The 21,843-nt window shown below is 41.7% G+C and overlaps 1 protein-coding gene and 1 non-coding gene across 3 annotated transcripts in view; one reads left to right on the forward strand and one right to left on the reverse strand.

Moving 5' to 3' along the window:
* The window catches only part of MTMR3 (myotubularin related protein 3), a 142,863-nt gene extending 124,649 nt beyond the window's left edge, over positions 1-18,214 (reverse strand). Inside the window, exon 1 of one of the 2 annotated variants that reach the window (XM_025399068.1) lies at positions 18,007-18,214. The gene's annotated coding sequence lies outside the window, so the exon portion shown is untranslated. The remainder of the gene's footprint in view (positions 1-18,006) is intronic. The other variant, XM_025399069.1, reaches the window with a different exon arrangement.
* LOC112633940 lies at positions 2,263-2,365 on the forward strand. The gene has a single exon (XR_003121689.1). It is a non-coding gene; the product is annotated as a U6 spliceosomal RNA (small nuclear RNA).
* Positions 18,215-21,843: the final 3,629 nt, after the last annotated feature.

Raw genomic sequence — 21,843 nt, forward strand, 5'->3', positions numbered from 1 at the left:
ATGAACTGGGGAATGAATACAGAAACTGTTGTACATCCATACAATGGAATGCTACTAAGCAACAGAAAGTAATTACTGATACATAAAAACATAGATGAATCTCAAAACACATTAGGTTAAATAAAAGACATCAGTCTCAAGAAGCCACATACTGAGTCAAGCAGGAGGATCCCTTGAGGACAGGAGTTTGCAGCCAGCATAGGGAACATAACAAGACCTCCCATTTCTATTAAACAAAAATTAAAACAAAAAGGCTAAATACCACATGATTTTGTTTACATGGAATTCTCAAAAAAAGACAATACAACAGAGAAAAAACAGATCAGTGGTTGCCAGAGACTAGAGGTGAGGAAATGGGCTGACTATAGAAAGGGTCATGAGGAAATTTTTTGAGGAACTACTCTATATCTTGATCATGGTGGTTGCAAAACTAGATGTGTTTCCCAACCTCACAGAACCATACTCAAACATACCTTAATAAAAATAATTTTCAACCATATAAATGATAGAATTTTATTGCTCTAATACCAAGACCAAATAGATGCTGCTTAAACCACTGAAGCAAGAACATTAAACTTTGGTCTGATCTGCCTCCAAGTCTGAAAACTCCCTTTCATTAACATTTTGCCTAAAAATTAAACAATATTCGTAAATTAGTCACAAAATCCTTTAACATTAAAATATATATATATACTTAAAGAAAACTACATAGTGCTTATATCTTAGTCATTTTAGGAGAGAATTAAGGGAATAAAGCCCAAGTAATAAATATTAACATCAATCTTTTCCAGAATCATGATGGTCAAAACAAATGAGACTCTTCTCCTAATTTTGGTTCAAAATACCACAATTTTTACTTCAAAAACTCTCTAACAGATTATTATAAAATCTTAACATTTGCCTAAAAGTCTTTAAGTGTTTTCACACAACTAGGCAGTATAACAAAAAAAAAGAGCACAGGCTTAGGCCGGACGCAGTGGCTCACAGCCGTAATCCCAGCATTTTGGGATTTGGCCAAGGCACACCACTTGAGTCCAGTGGCGAAACCCCGTCTCTATAAAATACACAAAAAAATTAGCCGGGTGTGGTGGCACACACCTGTAGTCCCAGCTACTTAGGAGGATGAGGCAGGAGGATGACTTGAGCCTTGGAGGCAGAGGCTGCAGTGAGCCAAGATCACGCCACTCACTCCACCCTGGGTGACAGTGAGACCCTTTCTCAAAAAAATTTTTTTTTAAGCACAGGCTCTAGAACTCAACCCAGCTAGGCAAGTTATTTAACTTAATTTTGCCTCAACTGTCTCCCCAGTAAAATTGGGATAATTTTACCTACCTCTGGGAATAATCCTAGACTATTAAACGAGTTAATACATGTATTACAATAAATCACAGGATAGTGCCTGCATAGTTAACTAAGCCTCAATACTAACCTAATAATAAATGAATGATATCAATAATCACCAGCTGTGTAGTCTGTGTATACCACAATTCTGCTCTGTAAGGTAAGTGGCCTAAATTCAATGGCCTAAATAAAGACCTATTTAGTAACAGTACTCTATATTCCTATTATTTTACCTGAATTGCACCTACCTAATTCAGTTTGCAAAAGAAAGGTTAAGTATTATACCTTTTATATAAAAAAAAGTGAGGTCTAAATAAGTTAAATGACTTACCCAAAGAAACAGTAATGTGAAGGCAGAGCCAAGGCGAGGTTCTGGTATTCTGAGATTCCTTAAAACTTTGTCCTCTCCAAAATTTTTACCCCTCCATCAATTCCTTCCCTCCTAACAAAGATACAGGTATAATGCACCCCCAAAAACCTCCAATTTAATAATTTTAAAATTTCATTAAGCTATACATTCTATTTGTGCACTCTTCTGAATGTTTGTTTTATATCATAATAAACAGGTTAAATGGCTTATCATTAAGTGTATTCACATATGAAGAGAAGTAGTGGAAAAGTTACATCAAAAGCTAAAAGAAGACAAACTCAGCAGATTATGTTCTTTAAAATTTTGTGAGAGGCAAAAGTTTTTAACTGAGGTATAATATACATACAAAGAAGGGCACATTTCCTAAGTCTACTACTCAATGATTCTCATAAACTGAACACAACCACGAAATCACGACCCATATCAAGACACAGAACATTACCAGCACACCTACAATCTCCCGTCCTCACAACCAAAGACAACCATTATTCTGATTTCCATTCTCATCTGTTAGTTTTGTCCGTTTTTCAAGCTTTACAGAAATGGAGTGCTCGCTTCAGCAGCAAATATACTAAAATTGGAACAATACAGAGAAGATTAGCGTGGTCCCTGCACAAGAATGACATGCAAATTGGTGAGGCTTTCCATCTTTCTTAATTATTACAGCAGTATTATTTAATATCCAAAAAACAATGATCAATATGAAGAATGGGATGAACTAATCAATACTGTGATTGAAGACAACAGCATTATTTGTCTGGGAAACTAAAGACAAAATAACTAGAAAACTATTAAAACTGTTAAAGGAGTCAATTTGCTACTTAAGGAATAAACACATACTCTATTCACAATAAAATATACTATATACTATGGAATTAAAATTACATTTCTGGCTGGGCACAATGGCTCACGTCTATAATCCCAGCACTCTGGGAGGCCAAGGTGGGAGGATCACTGGGGCTCAGGAGTTCAAGACCAGCATGGGCAACGTAGCAAAATTTCCAGAATAGGACTAACTCCATGTGTAGCATCTACATGTGGACAAGTATGAGTGTTTCTTGATTTAATAACCCAAGTGTCATCTCTATGAATGCATGTATACAACTTTGTTGGACTGAAGGCTCCTCATCTCAACCCCACTGGAGGTAAACGCTATAAATGTAAGTAATTCAAGAAAGTCTCATCCAAATTAACTCATGCAAAACAAAAACAAGAAACATTTGCCCCATCAAGGTAACGTTATAAAATGTGTAACTACTGTCTTTATCAGTGACTCACTTATAAAGTAGATCTGAACTATGGATTACTACTACTTACTTTCATTAAAAAAAAAAAAAAAAAAAACAGTATGGGATACTTTTGTAAATTTTCTTTACCCAAAGGTTCGCTGCAGCCATAAAAAAGAACAAAATCATGTCCTTTGCAGCAACATGATGCAGCTGGAGATCATCATTCTAAATTAAACAATGGGTAAACATGGACATAAACATGGGAAAAACAGATACAGGGAACTAACAGAGAGGAGAGGATGGGAAGGCATGAGGTTCAAAACTACCTACTAGGGGCTGGGTATGGTGGCTCACACCTATAATCCCAGCACTTCGGGAGGCTGAAGTGGGTGGATCGCTTGAGTCCAGGAGCTTGAGGCAACCTGGGTAACAGGGCGAAACCCAGTCTCTACAAAAAATACAAAAATTAGCAGGGCATCGTGGCGCACCACTGTAGTCTCAGCTACCCAGGAGGCTGAGATGGGAGGATGGACTGAGCCCGAGAGGTCAAAACTGCAGTGACCAGTGATCGCAACACTGCACTCCAGCCTGAGGGACAGAGACCTACCCTGTCTCAGAAAACTTAAAACTATCTAGCGGGTGCTATGCTTACTACCTGGGTGATGGGGTCAATTGTCCCCCAAACTTCATGCAATATACCCATGGAACAAACCTGCACACTATTATTATTGGGAGAAAAAGAGCTAATTTAGAACAACATATGTAGCTTGACCCAATTTGAGGAAAAAGTTTACCTTTGTATATTTGTTGAAAACAACTATCAATAAAGGATTAAAATTGTGTACTATTCATTCATATGAATACTACACAGCTATTAAAATTAATGAAGTAAGGCAAGTGCAGTGGCTCACACTTATAATCTCAGCTACTCAAGAGGCTCAGGCTCGAGAATCACTTGAACCTGGGAGACGGAAGTTGCAGTGAGCCAAGATTGCGCCACTGCACTACAGCCTGGGTGACAGAGTAAGATTCTGTTTCAAAAAACAATAATAATAATACACATATATCGACATGTCATTTTTCACATTATAGAAAGTATGTACTAAAATATCACAAATTTGAAACACAATACTACATAAAATGTATGTAGATATTTGTAGGAAGAATATAAGTGCATGAGCTAAAAACATAAATAACTTCTGCATAAGAAAATAGGATCTAAGAGGATGACAAAACGGACTGCAAGTGTATGCATATTTTAATTTTTAAAAACAAATATAGGCCAGGCACAGTGGCTCACCCCTGTAATCCCAGCACTTTGAGGGGCCAAGATCACCCGAGGTCAGTTCAAGACCAGCCTGGCCAACATAGTGAAACCCTGTCTCTACTAAAAATACAAAAATTAGCTGGGTGTGGTGAGGAGCTCCTGTAATCCCAGCTACTCAAAAGGCGGAGGCACAAGAATCACTTGAACCTGAGAGATGGAGGGTGCAGTGAGCAGTGACTGTGCCACTGCACTCTAGCCTGGCAACAGAGCGAGACTCCAAGGAAAGGAAAGGAAAGGAAAAGAAAGAAAGAAGGAAAGAAGGAAGGAAGGAAGGCAGGGAGGGAGGGAGGGAGGGAGGGAAAGGGAAAGAAAGAAAGAAAAAGAAAGAAAGAAAGGAAGGAAGGAAGGAAGGAAGGGAGGGAGGAAGGGAGAAAGAAAGAGAGAGAGAGAAAGGAAGGAAGGAAGGAAGGAAGGAAGGAAGGAAGGAAGGAAGGAAGGAAGGAAGGAAGGAAGGAAGGAAGGAAGGAAGGAAAAGAAACCTACTGAATTAATACATGGTGTTTGTTAAATTATTCTCCATATTTTTCTAAATTTTTTAAATATTTAAATTTTACTTTAATAAGCCAAGGCTGTGGAATTCAGAGACAGACAGGCTTTGTTGATTCTATATGGGATTTGTGTGTGTGTGTGTGTCAAGCCTGTTATTCTGTACCATAAAATTTCTAACTCAAAAAAAATTATATTATTAGGTTGGTGCAAATGTAATTGCAGTTTTTGCACTGTTGAAATTTGCCATTTGGTACTGGAATACACTCTTAAATAAATGTGGTTATGTTATACACCATTTGAATGCACATTTCGTGCCTTTTCTTGCTAATAACGTATTTTTTGCTTTTTTTTTTTAGACTACAGAAATTATGTTAGACAAAAAGCAAATTCAAGTGATTTTCTTGAGTTTAAAATGGGTCATAAAGCAGTGGAGACAACTCACAACATCAACTACACATTTGGCCCAGAAACTGTGCACTGGTGGTTCAAGAAGTGTTGCAAAGGAGATGAGAGCCTTGAAGATGAGGAGTGTTGTGGCCGGCCAGAAGTTGGCAATGACCAGTTGAAAGCAATCATCAAAGCTGATCCTCTTACAACTACATGAGAAATTGCCAAAGAACTCAATGTTGACCTTCTACGCTTGTTTGGCAATTGAATCCAATTGGAAAGGTGAAAAAGTTTTTTTGTTTGTTTGTTTTTTGTTTTTTTTTGAGATGAAGTCTTACTCTGTCGCCTAGGCTGGAGTGCAGTGGTGCAATCTGGGCTCACTGCAACCTCTACTTCCCGGGTTCAAGTGATTCTCCTGCCTCAGCCTCCCTAGTTGCTGGGATTACAGGCGCTCGCCACCATGCCCAACTAATTTTTGTATTTTTAGTAGAGATGGGGTTTCACCACGTTTTCCAGGCTGGTCTTGAACTCCCGGCCTCAAGTGATCTGCCCACCTCGGCCTCCCAAAGTGCTGGGGTTATAGGCATGAGCTACCACGCCCGGCCAAAAGGTGAAAAAGATTGATAAGTGGGTGCCTCATGAGCTGACCAAAAATTTTAAAAATCGTCATTTTGAAATGTTGTCTTCTCTTAGTCTACGTAACAACGACGAACCATTTCTTGGTTGGATTGTGCAACAAAAAGTGGATTTTATACGACAACAGTGATGACCAGCTAAGTGGCTGGACTGAGAAGATGCTCCAAAGCACTTCCCAAAGCCGAACTTGCACCAAATAGACGTCATGGTCACTGTTTGGTGGTCTGCTCCTGGTCTGATCCACTACAGCTTTCTGAATCCCGGTAAAACCAACACATCTGAGAAGTACGCTCAGCAAATTGATGAGATGCACCAAGAACTTCAATGCCTGCAGCCAACACTGGTCCACAGAAAGGGTTCAATTCTTCTCCCCGACAACACGCTGCACAACCAACATTTCAAAAGTTGAATTGGGCTACCAAGTTTTGCCTCATCCACTATATTCAACTGACCACTTGCCAACCGACTACCATTTTTCCAAGCATCTAGAAAATTTTTTGCAGGGAAAATGCTTCCACAACCAGCAGGATACAGAAAATGCTTTCCAAAAGTTCATCAAATCCCAAAGCACGGATTTTTACACTACAAGAATAAACAAACTTGTTTCTCATCGGCAAAAATGTGTTGATTGTAATGGTTCCTATTTTGATAAATAAAGATCTGTTTGGGCCTAGTTATAATGATTTAAAATTCACAATCCAAAACCACGATTGATTTTACACCAACCTAACAGTACCTACATTTATTATCTCAACTGCTCTTCAACTTTTTTTTTTTTTTTTGAGACAGAGTCTCCCTCTGTCACTCAGGCTGGAGTGCAGTGGCACTACCTTGGCTCACTGCAACCTCCAACTGCCAGGTTCAAGTGATTCTCTTGCCTCAGTCTCCTGAGTAGCTGGGATTACAGATGCCCACCACAACACCCTGTTAATTTTTTTATTTTTAGTAGAGATGGGGTTTCGCCATGTTGGCCAGGCTGGTTCTCAAACTCCTGACCTCATCTGCCCACCTTGGCCTCCCAAAGTGCTGGGATTATAGGCACGAGCCACCGTGTCCAGCCTAATCTTACTCTTTAAAGGCAGATAATAACAAATGTCTTAACCCAGAAATCTAACCTTTTTGAATGATGTTCTCCATTCACAGAAGCATTTAAAACACTACAAGTGTGCAGTAAACTAACAGCAAAAGCCAACAAGCTCTAATCACTTAAACTCTAGAGGATATATGACACAGCTCTTCCTAAAATATCACCAGATGACTATATAAACTTAGAACGGCTCAACTCCTAGCTGTATATTAACACCAAAACTCCAATAAGTCTATACTGTCATAATAAAAACCATTTGCCTAAATATCTTCCAACTCATATCAGATGTATTAAATACACCACATCCCATCTGAATTGCTACAACTCCACTTGATATTTAAAACACAACACCACACACACACACACACACACACACACACACACACGGATACAGAACCCGGCAGTCTGGGCTGAGTTCTGTGTTTACAGAGTTCATAGAAACTGATTTTTCTTAAAGTGTCTTTCATAATTCTCAATCAGCTTGTTAAGAAGAAAGAAACTAGATGGCTCAGTCCTCTTGTGTTTAATTGTGATCAAATCCCAGAATGTCTTTAGTCATAGTGGAGTTCACAATGATAAAGTTCAAATCAGTTTACCTGCCCCATTCCTCCCATACTACTTCCTACAACTGACACTCCTCTTAGGAACTGGAGCCACTTAACCACCCACTTTCTCAATGGTGACTGCGACATAAACCTTCACAAAACATCCAATGAAAAATAAAGACTTTAAAATAGCAGTTTTTGGCTGAGCGTGGTGGCTCACACCTGTAGTCCCAACACTTTGGAAGGCCAAGACGGGCGGATCACCTGAGGTCAGGAATTCACGACCAGCCTGGCCAACATGCTAAAATCCCACCTCTACTAAAAAATACAAAAAAATCAGCTGGCTGTGCTGGCTTGTGCCTGCAGTCTCAGCTATTCAGGAGGCTGAGACACGAGAATCGCTTGAACCCAGGAGGCGGAGGTTGCAGTGAACTGAGATCACGCCACTGCACTTCAGCCTGGGTGACAGAATGAGACTCCGCCTTAAAAAATAAAAAATAAAATAAAACAGCAGTTTTTCCTACTTATAAAAGTAATACATGCTCATCGTAGAAAAATGGGAAACTCTAAAAGAATAAGAAGCAAAAAAGCCACATTATCCCACCAAGACAGAAATTAATCACTACTAATATTTCCATTCATGGCCATCCAGGGTATCTTCTGTATATAAAAGTGTCTTAGTTCATTTACCAAACAGGATTTTAAGTACTGCAGAACAAGGGGGAAGTAACATACTAGTTCTTTGGAAGACTAATTTTCTTCGGTGTAAAGAAGTTACACTTACAGTTGAGTAAGTCAACCATATGTACAGGAAACTGGAGAGAATGACAAAGGTGAGGGGAATCATACCTGCTCTTTTTCATTCACTCACAGCAAACCATGGAGTCCATGTTTTGGGAACCATTATGTATGCAACGGCCAACTAATGAGTATGTTTCCTTTATAAATAGCAGCCTACTAAATAAACAAATACATACATACATACAAATATACAGTCTTGCCACAGAAGTTACACACACAGTGAAAGGAATGACATTAAGAGTATTTTTTTGTCACCATGAAAGTATCTTAAGAGAAAGTAAAGGGATATGTGAAACATTGATCTAAAATTCATGACCTCTTCCACAAAAATATTTTCTGTGCACGTAAGATGAAGGAACAATCTCACTATGGAAAACTTAACTGCTGGTTTTACAATACTATAACTTATTTACATGTGTAAATAAATATGCAGGAGTTTAACCAGTTAGTCCACAAATATTGATAGCTTACTCTGTACCAGGCAATGTATTAACTGCTAGGAAGTAAAGGAGAGAACAGCCACCAATCCCTATTTCTGCACAACTTTCAGTCTACCTCTTGAAATATGATGTCAAACACTAAGCATATGTGGCCTCCAGCAAGTCCCAACAGTCCTGATTAAATGATGATCTCAAATCCTTATGATGATCTAAGAAGACATATGTGAAAGTAGCTTATCAATCATGTTACCTAAAGTAAAAAGAGATATGTAGCCTTTTGTGCAAAGCACTGCATATAGCAATCATCTTCCATATAAATTATCTCATTTCTTTTAACTGGCAAAAAAATAATCACTCAAGTTGCTTAATACAATCTCTTTTCACAGTCTCTAAGATTTTAATATTATCTTTCTCTGCCAATGACCCATATGAAATAACTGAAATTAATTTCCCCACTGTTTTCTAATACAAAAAGCCTTGTTTCCTGATTTCACAACTTATAGGGGCTGGGGGGCAGGCAGCCACAGATGAAAAGCAACTTATTCTAACTCAAGAAAAAAATTATCTTTTAATCTAAGAATCATCATGGAAAGTTTTTTATAGGCTCGGGCTAATCCAAATAGAGTTAGTGACAGGTTAATTGTGGTACTTTGAAAGCAAAGGAGAGCAAGTAGCAATTATTCATCCCTTCACTCAGTCTCTAGGACCTAACCTCTTATAAAACAGGGAGATATATATTATAGCCAAACTGCTTTCCAAAAAACATAATTTTTTAAAATATGTTCTACACAATATTAATTCTTCATATCTAAAAGAGATAGATTACTTACATTGCTTCTTATCCTACTATTTGTCCTTTCCAAATTCAGCCACCTCAACAATGCAAAAAGTATCGAACTGATGCTTTAAATTTATTTTTGCCCTTATTGCAGATATGACTCTCAAGAGCATGAGACTTTTTTTCCTTTATTTTTTGAGACAGAGTCTCACTCTGTCACCCAGGCTGAAGTGCAGTGGCACAATCTCGGCTCAATGCAACCTCCGCCTCCCAGGTTCAAGAGATTATCCTGCCTCAGCCTCCCAAGTAGCTGGAACTACAGGCACGTGCCACCACGCCTGGCTAATTTTTTGTATTTTTAGTAGAGACGGGTTTCACCGTGTTAGCCAGGATGGTCCGATCTCCTGACCTCATGATCTGCCCACCTCGGCCTCCCAAAGTGCTGGGATTATAGGCATGAGCTACCATGCCCGGCCTAGCATAGGACATTTTAAAGGCATTCAAGATCCAACTAAACTGCACCATCTGCAAAACTAGTGAAATACCCAAAAACAAGCATCTGTAAATGCCCAATATTAAACCTTAAGAGTCTAAAGCAGTAGTACACAAAGCAAATATAACATATCTCCAGGAGACTGGGCACGGTGGCTCACACTTGTAATCCCAGCATTTTGGGAGGCCAAGGCAGGCAGAGTTCCAGATCAGCCTGGCCAACTTGGCAAAATCCCATCTCTATTAAAAAATACAAAAATTAGCCAGGCATGGTGGCACACACCTGTAATCCCAACTACTCAAGTGGCTGAGGCACAAGAATCACTTCACCCCAGCAGGCGGAGGTTGCAGTGAGCCAAGGTCGCACCACTGCACACCAGCCTGGGTAACGGAGAAAGACTCTTGTCTCAAAAATATATATATATATAATATATTATATACACACATACATATTACATATTCACCTATTATATATACATATATTATATATTACATATACATATATTATATATACATATATTTTATACACATATATATTATATATACATATATTAATATATACACATATATATTATATATACACACCCACACACATACACACACCTCCAGGAGTAACCAAGACGCCCCAGGGTAAAAAAGGAAAATATCTGAACTTTATTTTTAATTATCAACCTTGTTAATTTTTTGTTTGTATTTTATAAAGTCCACAATAATCAGTAACTATACATATATTATTTGTAAATTAAATATCTAAGGATTAAGAATTGATGCTCAATTTTTCTTCTCTTTTCTCAAAGCAACAACATGAAGTCGTATCATTTTTTTTTTTTTTTCTGACTTCATTCTTCCCATCCCATCATTTTTTTTTTAAAGAGACAGGGTCTCACTATGTTGCCCAGGCTGGAATACAGTGGCTATATTCATAAGCACAATCACAGTGAACTTTAGCCTTGAACTCCTTGCCTCAAACATTCTCCAGCCTCAGCCAACTAAGTAGCTGGGACCACAGGACCATGTACCGCACCTGCTTAATGCTCAAAATTTTTTAGTGATGGGGTAAGCAACCAAAAAGTTTGAAGACCACTGGTCTACACCACTCCCTTGCACTGAACTTTCATTTTTATCAGCTCTCTCCCAAAAGTTAAGCTATGGAAGGAAGTCCTGATGCTGAAAAAGAAACAGAAGAAAAGCTGTTTCAAACTACTTTAAACTCCCAACAACAAGCTAAAGATGACAAATCACTAGCAAGAATATATGAAATTGAATACTAATATGCTGTTGATGGGAATTTCGTATAGACATCCTATCTAAAGGGCATCTTGAGTATATCCAAATTTAAAACACACATACCCTTTAACCTAATAACCCCCCCTTTTTTTTTTTTTTTTTTTTTTTTTTTTTGAGATGGAGTCTCACTCTGTCACCCAGGCTGGAGTGTAGCAGCTTAATCTCGGCTCACTGAAACATCCGCCTCCTGGGTTCAAGTGCTTCTCTGTGCCTCAGCCTTCCAAGTAGCTGGAATTAAAGATGCCTGCCGCCACACCCAACTAATTTTTGTATTTTTAGTTGAGACGGGGTTTCACCATGTTGGCCGGCCTGGTCTTGAACGGCTGACCTCAGGTGATCCACCCACCCTGGCCTCCCAAAATGCTGGAATTACATGCATGAGCCACCACACCTGGCTAATAAACCCACTTTTAAGAATTTATCCTGGCCCAGGCGCAGTGGCTCAGGCCTGTAATCCCAGCACTTTGGGAGGCAGAGGCGGGCAGATCATGAGGTCAGGAGATCGAGACCATCCTGGCCAACATGGTGAAACCCTATCTCTACTAAAAATACAAAAAATTAGCCAGGCGTGGTGGCGCGTGCCTGTATGCCCACCTTCTCAGGAGGCTGAGGCAGGAAAATCACTTGAACCTGGGAGGCAGAGGCTGCAGTGGGCCAAGATCACACCACTCCACTCCAGCCTGGGCAACAGGGTGAGACTCTGTCTCAAAAAAAAAAAAAAAAAAAAAAAAAGAATTTATCCTAAGGAAATAATAGGACAATTCAATGTCCAAACAAGTTCATCACAGTATTGTTTTAAGAGAAAAACTGACAATATCCATTAACAACACAGAACTGCTATAAACTATGACGCATCCATATTATAAAAACTACATGTTCATTAAGGGAATATCAATTTTACATGGAAAGTTGTTCTTTAATTATTTCAATAGGTATGTATAACAAATAAAAATAAAAATACCAAACATTACATCCAGATGGGATTACAGGTAATCTCTACTTTTTTTTTTAAAACACTAAAACTGTTCTGGGCCAGGCACAGTGGCTCACGCCTGTAATCCCACCACTTTGGGAGGCCAAGGCAGGCGGATCACCTGAGGTCAGAAGTTGGAAATCAGCCTGGCCAACATGGTGAAACCCTGTCTCTACTAAAAATACAAAAATTAGCCAGGCGTGGTGGCGGGTACCTGTAATCCCAGCTACTTGGGAGGCGGAGGCAGCAGAATTGCTGGAACCCAGGAGGCTGAGGTTACAGTGAGCTGAGATCATGCCACTGCATTCCAGCCTGGGTGACAGAGCGAGACTTCATCTAAAAAAAAAAAAAAAAGTTCTGTAGCTTTCATAACAGAAATAATTTCATTTTGAAATTTAAATGATATTAAGTTAAAACTCCAAATTATTGTCCTATATCACTTCCAAAACTCTTTTATAAACACTCTGTCTTCCCATGTCATTTGTAGAATCAGTCTAAACAATTAAATATTTGGTTTATCTCATGGAAAAATGATAGGCATAGAATAAATAACAACCCTATTTCAAGTTAACCATCTTGTCTTTATACCAATTCTTGCCAGTTATGTCATGATTTATCAATACACTTCTAATTTCTTTGTATTTTGCCAGAGTATAAATTTATGAATAATTCTGAAAACTAAATAAATTTCTATTTCTCTTCCGCAACTAAGTTACAAAAGTATTAATGACTTCGGGAGGCTGAGGCAGGGAGTATCGCTTGAACCCAGGAGGCAGAGGTTACAGTGAGCCAAGACTGCGCCATTGCACTCCAGCCTGGGCAACAGAGCGAGACTCTGTCTCAAAAAAAAAAAAAAAAAAGGGCCGGGCGCGGTGGCTCAAGCCTGTAATCCCAGCACTTTGGGAGGCCGAGACGGGCGGATCACGAGGTCACGAGATCGAGACCATCCTGGCTAACACTGTGAAACCCCGTCTCTACTAAAAAATACAAAAAACTAGCCGGGCGTGGTGGCGGGCGCCTGTAGTCCCAGCTACTCCGGAGGCTGAGGCAGGAGAATGGCGTAAACCCGGGAGGCGGAGCTTGCAGTGAGCTGAGATCCGGCCACTGCACTCCAGCCTGGGCGACTGAGCAAGACTCCGTCTCAAAAAAAAAAAAAAAAAAAAAAAAAAAAAGAAAGAAAAAAAAGTCTTAACTACTAAAGAAATTAGATTTAGACCCCAGATAAGTGAAATCAGAAAAGCTTGCTACCATCTGTCATACCAGAATCATTCTGAGTATCTGTAGTTATCAGCATCAAGACAATACCTCTGTGTCTATATTTACTTTTACTTTATGCAACGTACCGATACATTCTCCTTCTGAAAATGCTTTAAATAAGTACACTGATTTCATTACCCTATGATACTGCCACCTGCTACTTAAAAACACAGCCTTAAAACTTTACGCAGAATGTACTAAACTCCTTGCTCCTACCACCTTCTACTACTGCTCCAACATAAGAAAATAGGTGAAAGTCAGCCAAGTCTATTCCAAGTACAGACCTTGGCATAAATGTGAGACACCCCAGGCTCCTCTGAAGTCCCAGTAACATTGTGACTATTCCGACTGGCAGACAGGATACATGTGCTGAAAGGTTTCTCCAGCCAGAGTACAGAAACAGAAACCTTTTCTGTTGCCATATCAGTGATATTGGTAAATTCTGAACTTGACAATACGGACTAGGTTTACCACTGCTCCACAAGCCAATTCTGCCAAGGCATAAAATAGGATTCTAATACAATATGATTCTAATACCAGCCCCTTACATTTTTAGAATACTTTTCATATACGCTATTGTTTGATCCTCCCCAGTAGTCTGTTAGAAAAGTAGAGAAGTTGCTCTTCTTCCTTTCACTAATGAGGGAATTGGAGCTCAGAGGGGTTATGTAGCTTGCCAGAAACAACACGGCTAATGAAGAATAACAACCCAGGCTTGAACCCAAGATTTACTATCTATCCACTTTCATGCTACAATTTTCATTTTTAATATCTGATACAAATATGAACTTAAAAGGTATATTGTTTCTAGATACAAAAGCAATGATGAAAGCATATCAGTATTGATATCACAAAATTAAGATTAAAAATAGCAATGACAAGTTAATAACTTTGGTAGCCTCTAAAGTTACTGGGAGTCCTAGTTCAACCCAGTATGAATCTGGTATCATCTTATATCTTAAATCAATGTTACACTGATTATAAATTTATGTATATATTCTCCATAGAAAATTACAGAATTGGGTGGTAAGAAACAGCTAGCTATATAAATTGCACAAACTCCCCCCAAACCATTCTCAAGTCTTGTGACTTCACACTAACTTATGAAGTTCCCAATGTAAAACCCGATTTGATTTCAACACTAAGCGAATTACAACAGCATAAGCATGTTCTTTCTACATAACACTTGCAACATACATTCAATTTCCGAGGCACTTTTGGACAATGTCTAAAATCCATAAGCTAAAAGCAGAATCCAACACAGAATCTTGTTTCTTTTAAATAAGAAAGGTTCGTCTACCTATATGAGATGAATACCAAATAACATAATTAGAAATTATTAAAAATTTGCAGAATCAGGTTACAGAAACTACTTGAGGTCAAAGACTATAGGCCCTTAATCGTATAGATGGGAAAACTGATGCCCAGAGAAGTTAAGTGACATTCCCAACAGCAATAAATGACACAGATGGAATCAGAATATATGTCTGTCAGTCCAGAAGTTCCCATTATTCTATACTACCTCTGCATTTACTGTGCTCTTAAAAAAGTCACTAATATCTAAAACACTTAAGACCCACTAAGACTCAAAAACTAGGGGACACAATAATGTTCACGACAGTCTTTAGAAAACAATTTCTTAAAGGAATCTCAAAAATTCCAAACAACAAGCACTGAAAGCTGGCTCTTTATTTTCATTTTCTTTCCTATCCAGAGCCCTACTTGATCAAAAACTGACTCTTTAATCCATTGCAAAATATTAAGTAGCTTTTAATAACACTGCTATAAACCACCATAACTGTTGTATCAATACTATTCACTTACTAAAAAAAAAATCTGAGGGCGCAGAATATGCTGATAACTGCACTGGGTACTGGGGACACCAGGGAACAAAACAGACAAGGCCTCTGGCTCTTCTAATGGACAGCTGGGTGCAACTCTAAAAATACTACTCTATGATTTGACAGGATATTTACCAAAGTCCTTCACTACTCTACACAACTATAACATTTTCTTCCACCTCTTCCAAACTTGTAAGAACCTTCACCACACTCCCCTCTAAAACATGAATACTTCCTTTGGTAACAGCATTCCACTTTACTGAAGAAGGTGTGAACGTGTTAACTAGAACTATAGCAGATTTTTAAACTGACTTTACCACTCCTCATGGCCTGCGGCAAATTTCAAGAAGTTTTCACAATCCATAGTAACCCTTCCTGGTTCACAACCCTGGTCTCAAATGGCTGCTAACACACCCATCCTACCCTCCACTAGAAATCTGAGTCAGACGGTTTAGGAGGAACCATGATGGTGGGAAGCATCTTCAGGGGACCCCTTTATGAGCCAGAAGCTGACTGACTTCCTCTCCTTCCCTGTTTATTTCCTCTGAATTCTTCAATATATCTTTGGGTACAGTATATCTCCAATTAATCAGCATCTAATTTTATCAAATGTGTTCCTAATAACCTGTGCACAAATTAACTTTTTGCCAACAAATCTTTTCCCCGACATAAATCCATTATATTTTAAGAGATGCTCAATTTGCATCTCTTTTTTTCATGCTTCCCTTCTTCTCCACCTCTTAAATTATTAAAGATCTATAAACAAAAGCACTCTGAGAAGTCGTAATTAATGGGACGTCTTTGGAATACCCAACCTAAAGCAAAAGTTCACATGCCTTACTGACCAGAATCATTCACGGAGCTTTGTAAGGATAGATTCCCAGGCTCTATTCTCAGAGATTTTTAATTCACCAGGTCCTGCATGAGTTCGAGGAATTTAGGTAGTCCATAATATTTCTAATGACCAGCCTTAAACTAGACAACCACTGAAGAACCTGGCCTATGAGCTGAGAAACTCAGGTTCTTTTATGGCTGGCCATTAATGACAAGCGGGGCTGTACCACTGTGCTGGTCACTTGAAGTTCTCTGAGTCACCTGAAAATGAGGGAGTAATTGGAGCCAACAGAGGTCTTCATAGGCAGCCAATCTAAAATTCTAGAATCCTCCAAATTTAATATCACATACTATACTGGGTTTACTCAAAACAGTGTCATTCTGGCTCGGGGCAGTGGCTCACACCTTTACTTCCAACACTTTGGAAGGCCAAGGCAAGCGAATCACTTGAGGTCAGGAGTTCCAGACCAGCCTGGCCAACATGGTGAAATCCCCATCTCTACTAAAAATACAAAAATTAACCAGCCGTGGTGGCACACACTTGTAATCCCAGCTACTTGGGAGGCTGAGGTGGGAGGATTGCTAGAACCCGGGAGGCGGAGGTTGCAGTGAGCAGAGATCGCACTACTGCACTCCGGCCTGGGCGGGAGAGCCAAGATTCCGTCTTAAAAAAAAAAAAAAAAAAGAAAGAAAGAAAAAAAGGTGTCATTCTGTAAACTCTTCTAGCCTACCCAAGTCATGGGCCTATAAAGGGAAGACTTTCTGCATGCCATTAATGTCTCCTGTCCTACTGAACAGCCCTGAATCTGAAAGGGGAAGGTCTCCACCACCTCTCCATGGACAAATCACAAACATTTGACATTAAAAAAAAAAAAATCATCTCCTGTAATTCAACCCAGGCCTCTCATGGCATTACCATTCACATATGAGAAAGCTGAACCTCAACTAGAAAAGTACATGGTTTTGGGGTTTTGTTTTGTTTGTCTAGGTTGTGGAAAAGTAGATGTCAGAAAACAAAGTGGATGTCAAGATACTATAACAGTAAGAATTTAGGCCTGGGTCTGGAAAGGACATTTGAACATCAATATGTAATAGTAATCCATGTCCAAAACTCACAAGTGAGATTATCAAACTCCAGGGGAGTCTATTAATGTGACCATAAAATCTACCCCATAATTTTGACATACGTTTTCCAGCCCAAATTCCAACCGACAATATCATCTTACGGGTCCGGAAATGCCATACATAAAGCAAAATTTCTACCGGAGAAATAACACTGTAATCATTTGCGGAGCAGTCTGACCAGTGTTCCCTGAGTTAGGCCAACCGCCCCCAACCATCCTTCCCACCTAAGTACTACCAGGTCAGGAGGATGCCCTGTTGCATGATCAGGCGGTCACTCCCTTCCACAAGGCCCAGGCCCGTACAGTTCGCCCCGGGGCTCCCATGGCCCCCGACCTCCAGTATCCGGCAACGATGGACCGCCACAGACCCGGCAGGGGGCGAAGGGCGCACATCCACCTCCCAGGAGTCCGTGGGAATAACCCCGGGCGCTCCGAGGCTACGTCCCACACCCAAAGCCGCACGGGCCCATCCCCGCCAGGTCTGGGAAGGCAGCCCGAGCCCAGGACCCCGCCTCCCCCGCACCTAGGGTCCGGGCCGAGCTCGGCCGCTGAGCTCCCATTCCCACTCCCACACCCAGCGCCTCCCCCTGGCGGCGACGGCCGCTGGGGACGCCCCTCCCCGGGCCCCGCACGCAGTCCCCAGCCCCCCCAGGGCGCTGCCTCCTCAGAGGGTGACAGCCGCCTGGCCGGGGCCGGGGCCGAGGCCGGCCCCTCCTCCAGCTCTTCCTCACCCCCCGAGTAGACGGAGGACGGAGATGGGGTTCTTACCGGGCAGCAGGACATGGCGAGGCCCGCCACGGCACAGTCTCCTCCTCCGCCACCCCACCAGGCTGCCTGCCAGGGCCGGCGCGGGGTAGCGCCTGAGCCGCTGGGACGTCTAGTCCTGCTGCTACTACTCCGCCGCCGCCGCCGCCTTCTCACAACCACAACAACATGGCGGCAGCGGCCACACAGAGCGCGCTCCCGACGCCGAGCCGGGCGACGACCGGGGACGCGCGCGCACGCTCGGGCGCTGCGCCCGGTGTCCGGGAAAGGGGGCGGATCTCCGCCGGTTGGACGGGGGCGGGGCCTGGACAGGTGGTCACGCCCCAGGAGATGGGCGAGGCTGCAGCCCAGACTAATACCCGCGGCTGGGGAGAGGCTCGCGAAAAAGCCCAGCGGAGGAAGAATGGCTCGACAGATGGGAAATGGGTGGAGAAAAAGAGATGACAAAAAAAATCTGGAAGAAAACCAAAGGTGGTCCTACAGATTTTTAGGAGGCGTCTTTTCCAAGCTCTGTAACCCTGGGCAAGACATGGCTCACTCTACTTACCAGAAAAATAGAACAATAGTGGTATCTTCCACCTGCAATTGTGGGCAGGATAAAATCAGTTTAATATAATGCAAGTAAATATAGTGTTTTAGAAGTTGTATTCAGAATACAATTTCTTTTTTTTTTTTTTTTTTTTTTTTGAGACAGAGTCTGGCTCTGTCGCCCAGTGGCATCTCTGCTCACTGCAACCTCTGTCTCCCGGGCTCAAGCGATCCTCCCACCTCAGCCTCCTGAGTAACTGGGACTACAGACTCACATCATGCCCGGCTAATTTTTGTATTTTTTGTAGAGACGAGGTTTCTGCCATTTTGTCCAGACTGGTCTCAAACTCCTGGGCTCAAGCAATCCACCTACCTCAGCCTCCCAAAGCGCTGGGATTACAGGCATGAACCACCGCACTCTGTCCAGAATACAATTTCAAACTGATTCAATTTCAGCTCCTAATCAAAAGCTCAGCGGGAAGAAGTAAGTTTTCAAACAAAATAAAAAACAACCCCCCCAAAAAAATTGTAACCTACCCACACTAGCCTGCAGAATTCCACAAACCAGGATTGCATTACCATAGGCCCTAACAGATTCACCTCCTCTGAGTTGCCTTTTAACATTCTACCCTTGACTTTTCTGTAAACTGTCTAGGAAGACTAGTCAAATGAAATCTATTCCTGCGTCTGTTGTAAACTTTTTCCACAGCACTTTCTGAAATCTATTTTCAATGTTCATTGTCTTTTTACTCCACTAGAATGTAAAAGCTACTTGAAGACAAGGATCTTGTCGTGTTCGTCACTGTTTCCCCAGCACCTAGAACTGTGCAGTGTAAGTAGTAGGCAGTCCAATTTCTTGATTAACTAACAGCTGACTGGGTGCGGGGGCTCACGCCTGTAATCCCAGCACTTTGGGAGGCCGAGGTGGGTGGATCAACTGAGCTCAGGTGTTCGATACCAGCCTGGGCAACATGGTAAAACCCTGGATCTACTAAAAATACAAAAGTTAGCCGGGCATGGTGGCAGGCGCCTGTAATCCCAGCTACTTGGGAGGCTGAGGCAGGAGAATAACTTGAACCCAGGAGGCGGAGGTTGCGGTGAGTCCAGATTGCGCCACTGCACTCCAGCCTGGGCAACAGAGCAAGACTCCGTCTCAAAAAACAAAACTAACAGCTAACATTTATTCATACAACTCATCTAATGGAATCTTCACAACTTTAATAGGTAGATGCCGTTATCTCCATGTTACAGATGAAGAAAGTGAAGCACAGAATAAGTTGCACATATTGAAACAAAATTCAAACCCAGCAGACAAAAAAAAAAAGAAAAACCACTATGCTCTCACCCACCCGACTGTACTGCCCAGTGCATGACACAGTAGCCTGAAATAAAATCTCAAGTAGAAATTACTTTAGGCCAGACACAGTGGCTCATGCCTGAAATCCCAGCACTTCAGGAGGCCAAGGCAGGTGGATTGCTTGAGCTCAGGAGTTTGAGACCAGTCTAGGCAACGTGGCAAAATCCCATCTCTACAAAAAAATACCAAAAAACTGGCGAGGTGTGGTGGTGCGCGCCTGTAGTCCCAGCTATTTGAGAGGCTGAGGGGGAGAATGGCTTGAGCCTGGGAGGCAGAGGTTGCAGCGAGCCCTGATTGTGCCACTGCACTCCAACCTGGGTGTCAGAACAAGAAAAAAGAATGAACGAAATAAATTACTTTAGAATTAAAAGCTTGGAAAGCCCTTGCTTTACTACCAGAAAAACCGGTATGCTTCCTGCTTTTCGATAACTGTTATGCAGCTGATTGTGTCTCTCTTTTCACTCTGGCTTCCAGAAAGCCCAGGGCTAAATGTGAAGCTCAGCAATGACCTCTTCTTAGCCCTTACAGTCCACTCCTGCCTTAACTTTGCACCTTTATTTATATGTGGCTCTCCTGATTTTCCCTTACTGTTATATGACAGTAGGCTTTATGGAATGGGAGAAGAAACAGTAAATACATAAAATTGATGAATGACTTAAAGTTTTTTATTTTATTTTATTTTTGAGACAGAGTTTCACTCTTGTTGCCCAGGCTGGAGTATAATGGCGGGAACTCGGCTCACTGCAACCTCTGCCTCCTGGGTTCAACCGACTCTCCTGCCTCAGCCTCCCGAGTAGCTAGGATTACAGGCATGTGCCACCACACCCGGCTAATTTTTTGTATTTTTAGTAGGGACGGGGTTTCTCCATGTTGGTCAGGCTGGTCTCGAACTCCCAACCTCAGGTGATCCTCCCATCTCGGCCTCCCAAAGTGCTGGGATTACAGGCATGAGCTACAGCGCCCGGCCTATTTTTATTTTTATATTTTATTTTATTTTCAGACAAGGTCTCACTCTGTTGCCCAGGCTGGAGTGTAGTGGCTCCATCTCTGTTCACTGTAACCTCTACCTCCTGGGGCTCGAGCCATCCTCCCACCTCAGCCCCTTGAGAAGCTGGGACTACAGGTGTGCTCCACCACACCTGGCTAATTTTTGTATTTTTCATAGAGACGGGGGTGGCGGGGGGGTGAGGGCGGTGTCTCACTATGTTCCCCAGGCTGGTCTCAAACCTCTGAGTTCAAACGATCCATCTGCCTCCGCCTCCCAAAGTGCTGGGATTACAGGGGAGAGACACAGCGCCCAGCCTTAAACTTTAAAAATTAAGGGGGGAAGAAAAAAAAAAGGACTTTCCAACCTGTTTTTCCCATTGTTTAATAAGCTAAGGTTCTCATCAGCCACCAAGCATCTCCTGCAGGGAAATTCCCCTAACTAGTCATCTGCTCAGGGAAAGGCCATAGGGTGAACTGCCACAGGTTTGTGGCCTCTGATTGGACTGAAGCTAGCACCTGACTCCAGGACAGCCCACCCATAGGCTACCTAGCTCCCAGTGAGATGGCACAGGGCAAAGAGTTCTGCCAATAGGCAGTCAGCATCCACTCAGCCAATCCCACAGCTCCCCAGGAATTCACAGTGGAAGAGGGAGATGGCATACAATTTTGGCCTCTTTTTAGACAGAGTGTCATCGTGTTTGCCTTTTAATCTGGGCTAAGTAATCTTCAATTGAATTTTCAACCAGTATTTGGGACATGGGAGGAATTTCTCTATGCCCATGAAATCACAGTATTTGCACCTTCTCGTTTTCATAATAGCTAACATGAATTGGAGTGAGTGGCTATTCGCAGACCAGGTATTAGCACACTACAGCCTCCAACTCCTGGGCTCCAGCAACTCTCCTGCCTCGGCTTCCCTACTGGGTCCAGAGGTATTCACCACTGCAGCTGACTGGATTGAACCTTTC

This window comes from Theropithecus gelada, chromosome 10, assembly GCF_003255815.1.
Source record: "Theropithecus gelada isolate Dixy chromosome 10, Tgel_1.0, whole genome shotgun sequence".
Lineage (NCBI taxonomy): Eukaryota > Metazoa > Chordata > Mammalia > Primates > Cercopithecidae > Theropithecus > Theropithecus gelada.